This window comes from Ptiloglossa arizonensis, chromosome 8 (assembly GCF_051014685.1).
Source record: "Ptiloglossa arizonensis isolate GNS036 chromosome 8, iyPtiAriz1_principal, whole genome shotgun sequence".
Classification (NCBI taxonomy): domain Eukaryota; kingdom Metazoa; phylum Arthropoda; class Insecta; order Hymenoptera; family Colletidae; genus Ptiloglossa; species Ptiloglossa arizonensis.
In genome coordinates, this window is record NC_135055.1 from 10,400,894 (window position 1) to 10,410,457 (window position 9,564).

Below are 9,564 nucleotides of genomic sequence, written 5' to 3' on the forward strand. Positions count from 1 at the left end.
TATTATTATTATTGTTATTATTGTTATTATTATTACTACAATTATATTATTGCTGATCTTATCGATAGATTACAAATAAACATAAAGGTGTTGCAATATCGTGTATTCGTATCCCCAACTCTTTTGTTTCTCCCGATGAAGCACTTCGCATAATATACATTCAGTGAAACTATTTGATTATGCGCCTGGTGTAAAAAAAAATTTAGTTTTGTCTTCTAGGAGGATGTAGTTTTTTAATTTAGACATACATATTATTGTTACAAATGTTAATCAAAATAAAATACTCTTTTCACACATTTTTAGTTTAATATATGTACATTTAGATAATTGATGAATATCCTATACAAAATTTCATGCCCTTCTTCGATAAAATTTTCAGGAGCTACCTCACGTTACCAAAGCATTACTCTATACGGTAAAGCGATCATTGTCGACAAACGGGTATCGTTAAATATAGGGCCCATTCTTTGAATCTAGATGTGGGCGAAATGGTTTTATAAACAGAAGTTTTGAACAACGAATACGACATAATTTTATTTTATATTTAAGACTGTGGTAAGGCGTGATCATGAAAGGGATTGCGTGTGGTTCGGAGAGAATCTCAAGTGTTTGGAATTGACGAGCAAGTGAAGTGTGAAAGAAGAGCGATCACTGTTTGGAGTAGTCATTGTTGGAAAATTGTCGAAACCTGTCGTGTTGCGTAAAATAAGAATAGCAGAGTCAGCGGAGTCAGCGGAGTCAGAGTAGTCAGCGCAGTCAGAGTAGTCAGAGTAGTCAGCGCAATCAGAGTAGTCAGAGTAGTCAGAGTAGTCAGAGTAGTCAGAGTAGTCAGAGTAGTCAGAGTAGTCAGAGTAGTCAGACTAGTCAGAGTAGTCAGACTAGTCAGAGTAGTCAGCGTAGTTAGTGTAGTTATTAATTGTGTGCTTCGTTAATGTTTTGTTCCTACTACTACCTTATTCGATACACGTATATCCTAGAACTTTATTCACCCTAATTTTATAACCACCAGTACTAAATAAATTCCTACAAGACCGTAGATTTTATCGAACAGGTAACGGATAGAAAGGTATTTATTTTACCTTCGATCGATGGAAACTTACCCAAATAACTGTTCAATGTAATAAACGTTAATACGAACTTTTATTAGGTGTTTAATTTATCTGTGAACACGACGTAGCTCCATTATGTTTTTTTTTATGTGCTCCCTTGACAGCCGAGGTTTTAGTAAAGCACTCCGCTAGGAAACATTATTGTCTTCTAAATGCCTTTCTATGGGTCATTATACCAACAGAGATGTTCTTCCCTGCTAGTAGAACATGCCTTTATGTAAACTTAATTTTAGTTTACGTTCGAACGAATTGTCAGTCAATTGATCGTCTGTCTCTTTTATCATTGTCGGTCAACCTCGATCCGATGGGTCATCGACAGTTATTTTTCTCTTCAACACTTTGACCGTCACACGAATTTGCAAGAAAATTTCCGTTAGGCCACACGCGCGGCTACATCGAGTGCTCTTTTGAAAACTTGACACAATGCAGCTACGTAAATATATTGGATTCTTTGCTTTTTTTAGAGAATGTACAACACGATTAAAAATCTGTAGTCGGAAACGTCTAAGAAACAGTGAGAGATTCTGAAATTCATTTTTCTTTTTTCAAAAAGAGATATTTTTACTGCAGCAACGAATGGTATAAATCTTAAAATTTCTACTCTACTTGTTTGCAATATCAAGAAGAAAAGACAAAGTGTCATAGTTATGTTTCTATATTATTTTCATAATAACTTAACAGATGTCATAGTTACGTTTCTATACTATTCTTACAATAACTTAACAGATACTTATTCCATCGTTCCAAATAACTATAATACTAACATCTTCTGCAATGAATCGATTTAATTGTCACCCGTGTACAGAGTGACAGTCTTTTGCTGTCACACGAAAATTCTTAACGCGGTACTCGAAGTGTTAAAACATATTACACATTTCCTGATAAAATGACAAGGACTTTGGTAAAGACCTTCTTTAAATCAACGTTTGTAATATGAACACCAGGAATGTGCCAGTTTGAAGGAATATCTGCTGCCTACGTTTATATTCCAACTAATTGTGCGAATTAGAGCAACGAATACGAATAGGCGATAGAAGTTCCCTTATCGTTACAAATTTTCTATCTTTCTGTCAAACTCGTGCATTTCTATCGTCCTAGTGTCATATCCCTCGATAGAGATTATCGTATTGTGAACTCATGGCGGGGTTAACTCCACGGTGCTTGATCTTCCTAGGCGTGAAACCCTCTGAACTTAACTCTGCTACGCCTCTCCACACCGAGGTCCAATACCCTCTTACGAAGCTAGGTAGGCATGCATTTGAAGGGATGTCTCCACAACGAGAGTTTCGCACTTTAAACGACACTGATTCGTTTATTAGATTACCGTTCGTCGTCACGATATTGTTACACGCGAAACAATGAACGAAGAAAGTTAAAGCGTTTCTTGGTACGATTTATTAAGTTATAAATAATTAATACTTTGACAATAGCTGGATAACAGTATCGTGCATCCTTATGTGCGAGTTTGGAACAAGAGTGACTCGCAGTAACGCAGTTATTGGATACGATATTGTTTAGGAAACGCTTGAAAAGATTGCTAAAGAACGAAGACTTTTTTCGAAAGGATCTGGCCAACTTATTGGTAGAGATGCACTTCGAGGTAAGAGAACCTTGAGAAACTCCACGGAACTTACCTCAGAATCTTCAAATCGAGACGCGTGTTCTTCCAAATAATACAAATTCTATTCTAACATATTTCATTTTATTTCATCCACAGAAGAAAGTAACTCTGCGCATAACTTGTGTTGTCCGTTGCAACAAGAAAGATAGCAAACGGAGATAGAGAAAGAGAAACGAGATATCTCTGTCAAAATTGTAGTATTGGATTATGATATATTATATCGTGCTTGTAGGTTTCTGTTTTTTACTAAATAATTATAGCTTTCGAATTCATGGAACGAGTAATTTTTGGCTACTATTCTTCTTGTTCTGATAATAATACAAATCACATTACTAAGAATAACGAGAAAGGAAACATTTTCTCGTGTAAGAAAGTGTACTGCTGGAGAAAAAGATTAAGTATTAGTTAACGGAAAAATTGAAAAAAAAAGAAGAAAGAAACGTGTACGCGTAAAAATGTAAAGATTAACGTTACAGGCAGTTTACATTGTTCGATTGGTCGAATGGTTCCGTTCACGAAGTCCCAGATGGAGGTCCCGGGTGAAACACGGAAAGTGCAAGATTTAAAAGAGATTCCCGTGAAATTGGAATTGATTGTTCAAACGGGACAGCAGGGCGAGCTCGGGGTATAAGACGGAGGTTGAATTCTGTCGGAAACGTGGACCCGGCAAGGGGGAAGCGTAGAAACGCCGAAATAGACAAATAGATAGCGGTGTACCTTAGAGAGAATCAAACAGGTGGCGTGGAATCCGAAGAAAACGAGTGAGCGTTTGGTAAGAAAGAGATCCGGCTAGGAAAGGGGTGAAACGGACGAGGAAAACGATCTGCGAAAATGTCCAAAGAGACACGGCGGTCTTACAAATGTAACGATTTATTTTCATTACGAGATAATTAGGAACGAGACCCGCGATTCGATTTCGTCTCAGCCCCGTGCTCTCGTGTGCTTGAACGCCCATTGCGACGTGCACACGGATACGAAGCTTCGGCCAAGCAAGTCTTGCGAATTTCACCGGGGGATACACGTCTTTAATAGATGGAACTCGTCGTCGAGTTTTTTCCCTTAGATTTCGTGCAGGGAATTGGAGATTGTAAAATTTCCTGTGTTTGAAGTCGACGACCCAGTTTGCTCAGTTGGTCTTGTTTCGTAAATATTAGGTGATCGTATATTAAACGAACGATTTCTTCAACGCGCGAAATTTCTTTTAATTTGATAACTGAAAAGTGCTTCCAAATAACGTTTATCGTGTATCGATACGAACCTCGAAGGTGAACGTGTAATGTATAGTTAATGAACGAACAAATTGTGATTGGTTTGAAAAACTTTCGATTGGGAGATACGAACCTCTAAAATCTGATGAAATCGATCAAATATAGATCTCTCAGTAAAGATATGAAACATTTATTTCAGCGTGACCAAAGTGCATTGAATCGTTTGGATCATAATTTGATAAGTAAATGTTAGTTTCGATGAAACTGAAGTCGTTGACAGCGTCGTTAAGAGTTCAGCAATTTCTTCTGCAGTAATGTAATCATTTGGTAAAATACTTACATAATAGCTTATATGACGAATTGACTCTATAAGACTTTATAGAAATTTGCTGAATTCTAATACTAGTCAATATATATCATTCGAGAAAATTGGAAGATTAAATTATGTATGTCAGGCACTAAAGGATCACTGTTTATTTAATACACTAATATCATTTAATCGATTTAGAATAGGACATGATTTTAGGTTCAGACGTAAGTAAACACAATAAAATACGTTTTCTTTGTACGAGAGTTTCCTTTTGCTCTCGGGAAAGTCAATTTTGAAAATTTCTAAAGTATCTTATAGTTTTCCATCTAAACTGTTATTACATTTTCAGCAAACATTCACTATACCGTGTCCACAAACGTAATTTAATACGTATCCCCATGTTATATTTACTTCGTTAATTAACAAACCGTTGGAATTATGCTTTCAAAATTTAACGAGCTCGATCATATTGTATATTTATCAATGACAGAATTGTTGTTTAATTATCATTGTAAACACTTTTACATCGATAGGTAACGACAGTTGCCGGCGGTGACGATTCTCGATATCGGGTTCTCGCGGACACGAAAAATCTAAAAAATTAATCTAATTACCATCGTTTCGAGTCTAATCAATTTACCAATGTTTAGCGTTCACGGTCGATAGTTCCTTGCAAGATTAACGCCCCGTGTTGGCCTTTTCCGTGGATCCGAGCATCGACTTCGAGCGAAGAGCGAACGGGATGCTTTTTCGTAGGTCGAAATTGGAAAGGGCTGAAGTGAACAATACGTAGGGGGAGTGTATCGTATCAGTGGGCAGCGAGAGGATTTTCGTGTGTCCCGGAAACTCGTGTACAGACTCGGTTAGGGGTTGCCGGTGAGGAAAGCACGGGGGTAGGAAGGGTAACGGAGAAAGGGGAAACAGAAAGCCCACGGGGACCGAATTTGCATCCGGCAAAGCAACCTCGGACTACTTTATTTGATTGGCTGCCCACAGGGTTGCCTTCTACTCCTACACGAGCAAGCCCACACGAAAGTACATTTCTGTATTTCTCTCTTCTCTTTTATTAAACCGCTTCTTCTCCTCGTCGTCTCCTTCTTTCCTCTTTTTTCGTTTTTTTTTTTTCTTTTTGCACCTTCTTCTGCTTCACACCGTTCCCTTCGTTTTCTCCCTTACTCTCTACTTTTGCTTCATTTTTCATACTTCCTCCGCGTTTTCCTTTGTCCCTCCTGTTCCTCACCATTCCTCCGGCTTTCTTCGTTTCATCCGTTAGTAGCCGTGTCTTCCTTCCTTTTTTCTCCTTTGACCTCAGTTTTCTTCTCGCTTTCTTTGAAATAGTCCCGGAGAAACGGTCTGCGATTTGCAGACTATGCTGGAACCCCTTGAGCCTTCTTAGGACATTTCCTTCTGCATCTTGAATCGGATCTACGCCGCAAAAGAGTGGGGCAAGCTCCAATCTCTGTAATACTTTTACGACTGTAAGCATCAACTAGGTTGTCGTACAAACACCGACAAAATTTTCTCCTCTTCTTTGGTCGAATGACTGGTCGGTTTGAAATACGTGCTACAAGTATTTCTTTTTTTTTTACTATATGTAACAAGGCTAAAGTTCGATTCATAAACAGTGGAAATATTCTATTCAGTTGATTTTTTGACGAATTATCATGGAGCGATTCACCTTCTATTGCAAACATGAGAAACGTCATTGTGAATTTCTCCGTAATTATATTTATTCGTAATGTTTCGAGTTACCTTAATATTCTAATTTTGTCTTGGATTATTTAATAATAGAAGAGTATGAATCTTTTCAATTTTATAATAGGGAAGTTAAATGTACAGACCTTGAAGGAAAAATTTTGTATATTTATTTTAACCAATGTTCTGGTCCTTCGTATGTGGACACCCTTTAAAGTATTCTTTAACTTATAATGTTACAATACAAGTTATGCGATAGTACTTAATTTTTTTTTATACTACTTACACATTCATATATTATTGTCTTACATTTATTTGCATGTATAAAATTTTAAATATAATGTCACGAAGAATTTAAAGACGATTTCAACGCAAAGTTATAGAAGTAAATAATGCAACTTAAAAAGGTTAAAATTAACGTAATAAAAATCTCAAAATTCTTGGTATTAAAATTAAATATGCACAGGAAACGAGGTTAGCATCAAGGGGTTAATCAATCGACACGGAAATATAAAAAGTATTATTTATTTCATTACAGTGGTTCTTCATTTTGAATTACCAACCATTAACAATGAGAATTTTATCTCTTTATTTGTTATTTCGAATATTCAACAAAATGTAGTAATATATTATACTTACTAACAGGCCGGCGAAATTATCGAATTTATTATACAAACAATTATTTTAAAGTAATTGTTCAATTTGTGAGATATCGTTTTAATTAATGTAATTAAGTTTTATGGTAAATAAATGAGCATAAATCATTAATTATAATTAAACAACGTTTTAGGTTAAATAATCAAGAAAGATTGTTTTATAATACAGATATTTAATCAGTCTATACCAATAAAATTTTATTTCCATCGAATCATCGAGTCGCAAAAAATCATTTATTTATTACTTCCGCTTTGTTGCTCGTCTTCGAGCATAAGTACTCTAGAAAATTCCTTGAACGTTATTTATATATCTATAAATTAATTACTACTCAAACTGAACGACAAATGACCAAACCTATTAAATGATCCTAGAGAAGAGAAACACAGAGGTATCGAAACCTTTCGTTAATACATACTTCGATTTACTAGATCGTTTCGAAACGACACAATGTTCCTTTCGTGTATGGACGATCGTCGAATAATTACCATATGTTAATTCTTCAGTTGCCATTTATTCTCAGCGTGTAGCTGAGCAAGTGTGAAATCGTGTGCACCGGGGTTGTAAAGCCCAGAGTGTCAACCGGAAGTCCTGGACCAGCCTGCAAGAACGAAGACACACGACAAGGTAAACTTTGGCTTTTAATGACTGCGCCTGAGACACCGATCGATTTCTGTTCTGTCCATCGGCGATTCTCCACGTCGGAATAATCATCCGGTTTAATAAAAACGGCTTATCCACGAAACAATGGACTGTCGCTTGCAGAATGGCCGCCGTGCCCGACGAGGCATCACAGAGACTGCACCGCAGTCCCTTCCCACGCCAAAGTACTCGCCTATCTGCTTTACTCCACTCGATATTAAGCGATTTTTGCTTTGGCGAAACGAAGTATCCCGTTGCCCCTCCATCCTTCCCCACTCTTAGAGAGATTCTTCTTAGATGAATTCTATCGTGGACTTTGACGATGAATTGGAAAGGCCCGGTGAATCTTATAACAGTGTCAACTCTTTGAACACCTAATCATCTTTATCGTTGGGCAAACTTCGAGATCCCTAAGCACAGTGACAAAGACAGATTAAAAACTTTAATTATAGAGAAGTGCTGATTTCCTTATAGCTTCGTGCTCTGTTTCTTTTCTCATCATCGTTATAGAGGAGACGGATAACTCTAGTGATAAATGATAGGAAAGGAGGATACCGCGACGTGTACGAAGCAAATGTTACGTTTCGAGTGCTGTTTTTGAGTTTCTATTGAAACGAAACATTTGTCATTGAAATTAATCTACGAAAATAAAGCACATGGCGTTACAAGGAGGACAAAAAGTAGCGAGGAATGAAAGATAAATATTACGAGAAGGAGATTTTGCGCCTCGAAGTAAATTAGGATGATCAGTTTTGAGAGAAACGGTATTCGAAGTCGGTCGAGTTAGTGCGTTCATTGTGAAATACTTCATTTTATTACTCAAATTCTAATTTTGATTCCTTACTCGAAACATTTATTTGGATAAATATTTTGTCCACATCCGATCGAGAATTATTTAGCACGAATAGTATTAATTATCAGTTTCTACCGGACACGCCGTACAATATCGAGTCATAGTAATTTAAATGACAAAATTTATTGAACAACCTATTATTCTTGATTTTTTTCAATGTCATTGGCAAGGTATGGAGAAAGCATTTTATTTCGCAGAATTTCAAAACAGTTTTGTACTCCGATAAGCAGATTCGTTAGACACGGACACTTTTCATTTATTATTTCAATGCTACAATCGTAATAAGAACGCTATTTAATTTCAACATATTAGCTCATACTTCTCTTTGCAAATGTTTTATTTCAAACTCGAGTTCCACACGTTTTGTATCTAGAAAGATGTTTGTTTGTTTTCGAGGGGAATTAAAACAGGCTCTTTTCGTGTTTTAAGCTGTACAAATATTGCTGTAGGATATTTTATTAATTAGCTAATGGTCGACGCGTTTTTCTCTCTGCCCGTCTACGTATTATAATTTAATATGTAAATTGAGAAAATGCTTGAAACCGTGAAAACTTAGTACTGGAAAAGAAACATCGTATTATTAGGTACATATATCGTTACATATCGTATCATTATTATAAATTAAATAGAGAAGCTTCGAACATCTGAATTTCTCAATTTGTAACTAATTATCTTGGATGTAACTTATAAGTAAGAATTAAAGTTTCTTTGTAGGACGACGTAAAGTGGATTGTAACGGTATTAATAAATTTCAACGATAAACAAAAAATATTTTTTTCGGTTATTTATTCGTTGATGAAATTGTTGAAAAGAGAAATTATTAATTGGACTTTTCCGAGGAAACACAATTGTACAAATTGGTTAAATATACAAACTCAATGTTTCATCCATAATTTTAGATTTCTTTGGGATTTTGAATTGTAATACATATTGAAATTAATATACATTACTTAATTGTGTATCAAGGCTGTACAATTGGCAGCCCAGTAGGTACGCCCTTAAAATAATTATACATTGGTCATTTGCACAATTTTGTTATTCAATAAGTGAATTTAACGGTTTCTCACTGGTGCAACGTCAAAAAAAAAACAAGAAAAAAAATAGAACAATTAATTTTGAGAACCAAGTAGATCATACTTTCTCTAGACAAATATTTTTTCTGTATAAATTGTTATATCTTCTACTATATCCGATCAATAAAGTAAAATGTTCTATTTATTAAACATATATTCTATAAATTCTCTGCGTTTCATAAGTCCTTGAATTCTTGAGATTCTGGGAATTTACTGTGTTTCTTTCAAAAGCAAAAAGGATAGTAATGTTAATGATATTACATTACTGTGCGATCATTTGTTGAGTTTCATTTCTTAACGATGCTTAAACTGTAGTGTTTACGAAGAATTATGTCAAGCAGTGAAACTTTGCTACTGTGAATTCTCTGTGTTTGCTCTTCGGAGACATACTTATGCGTG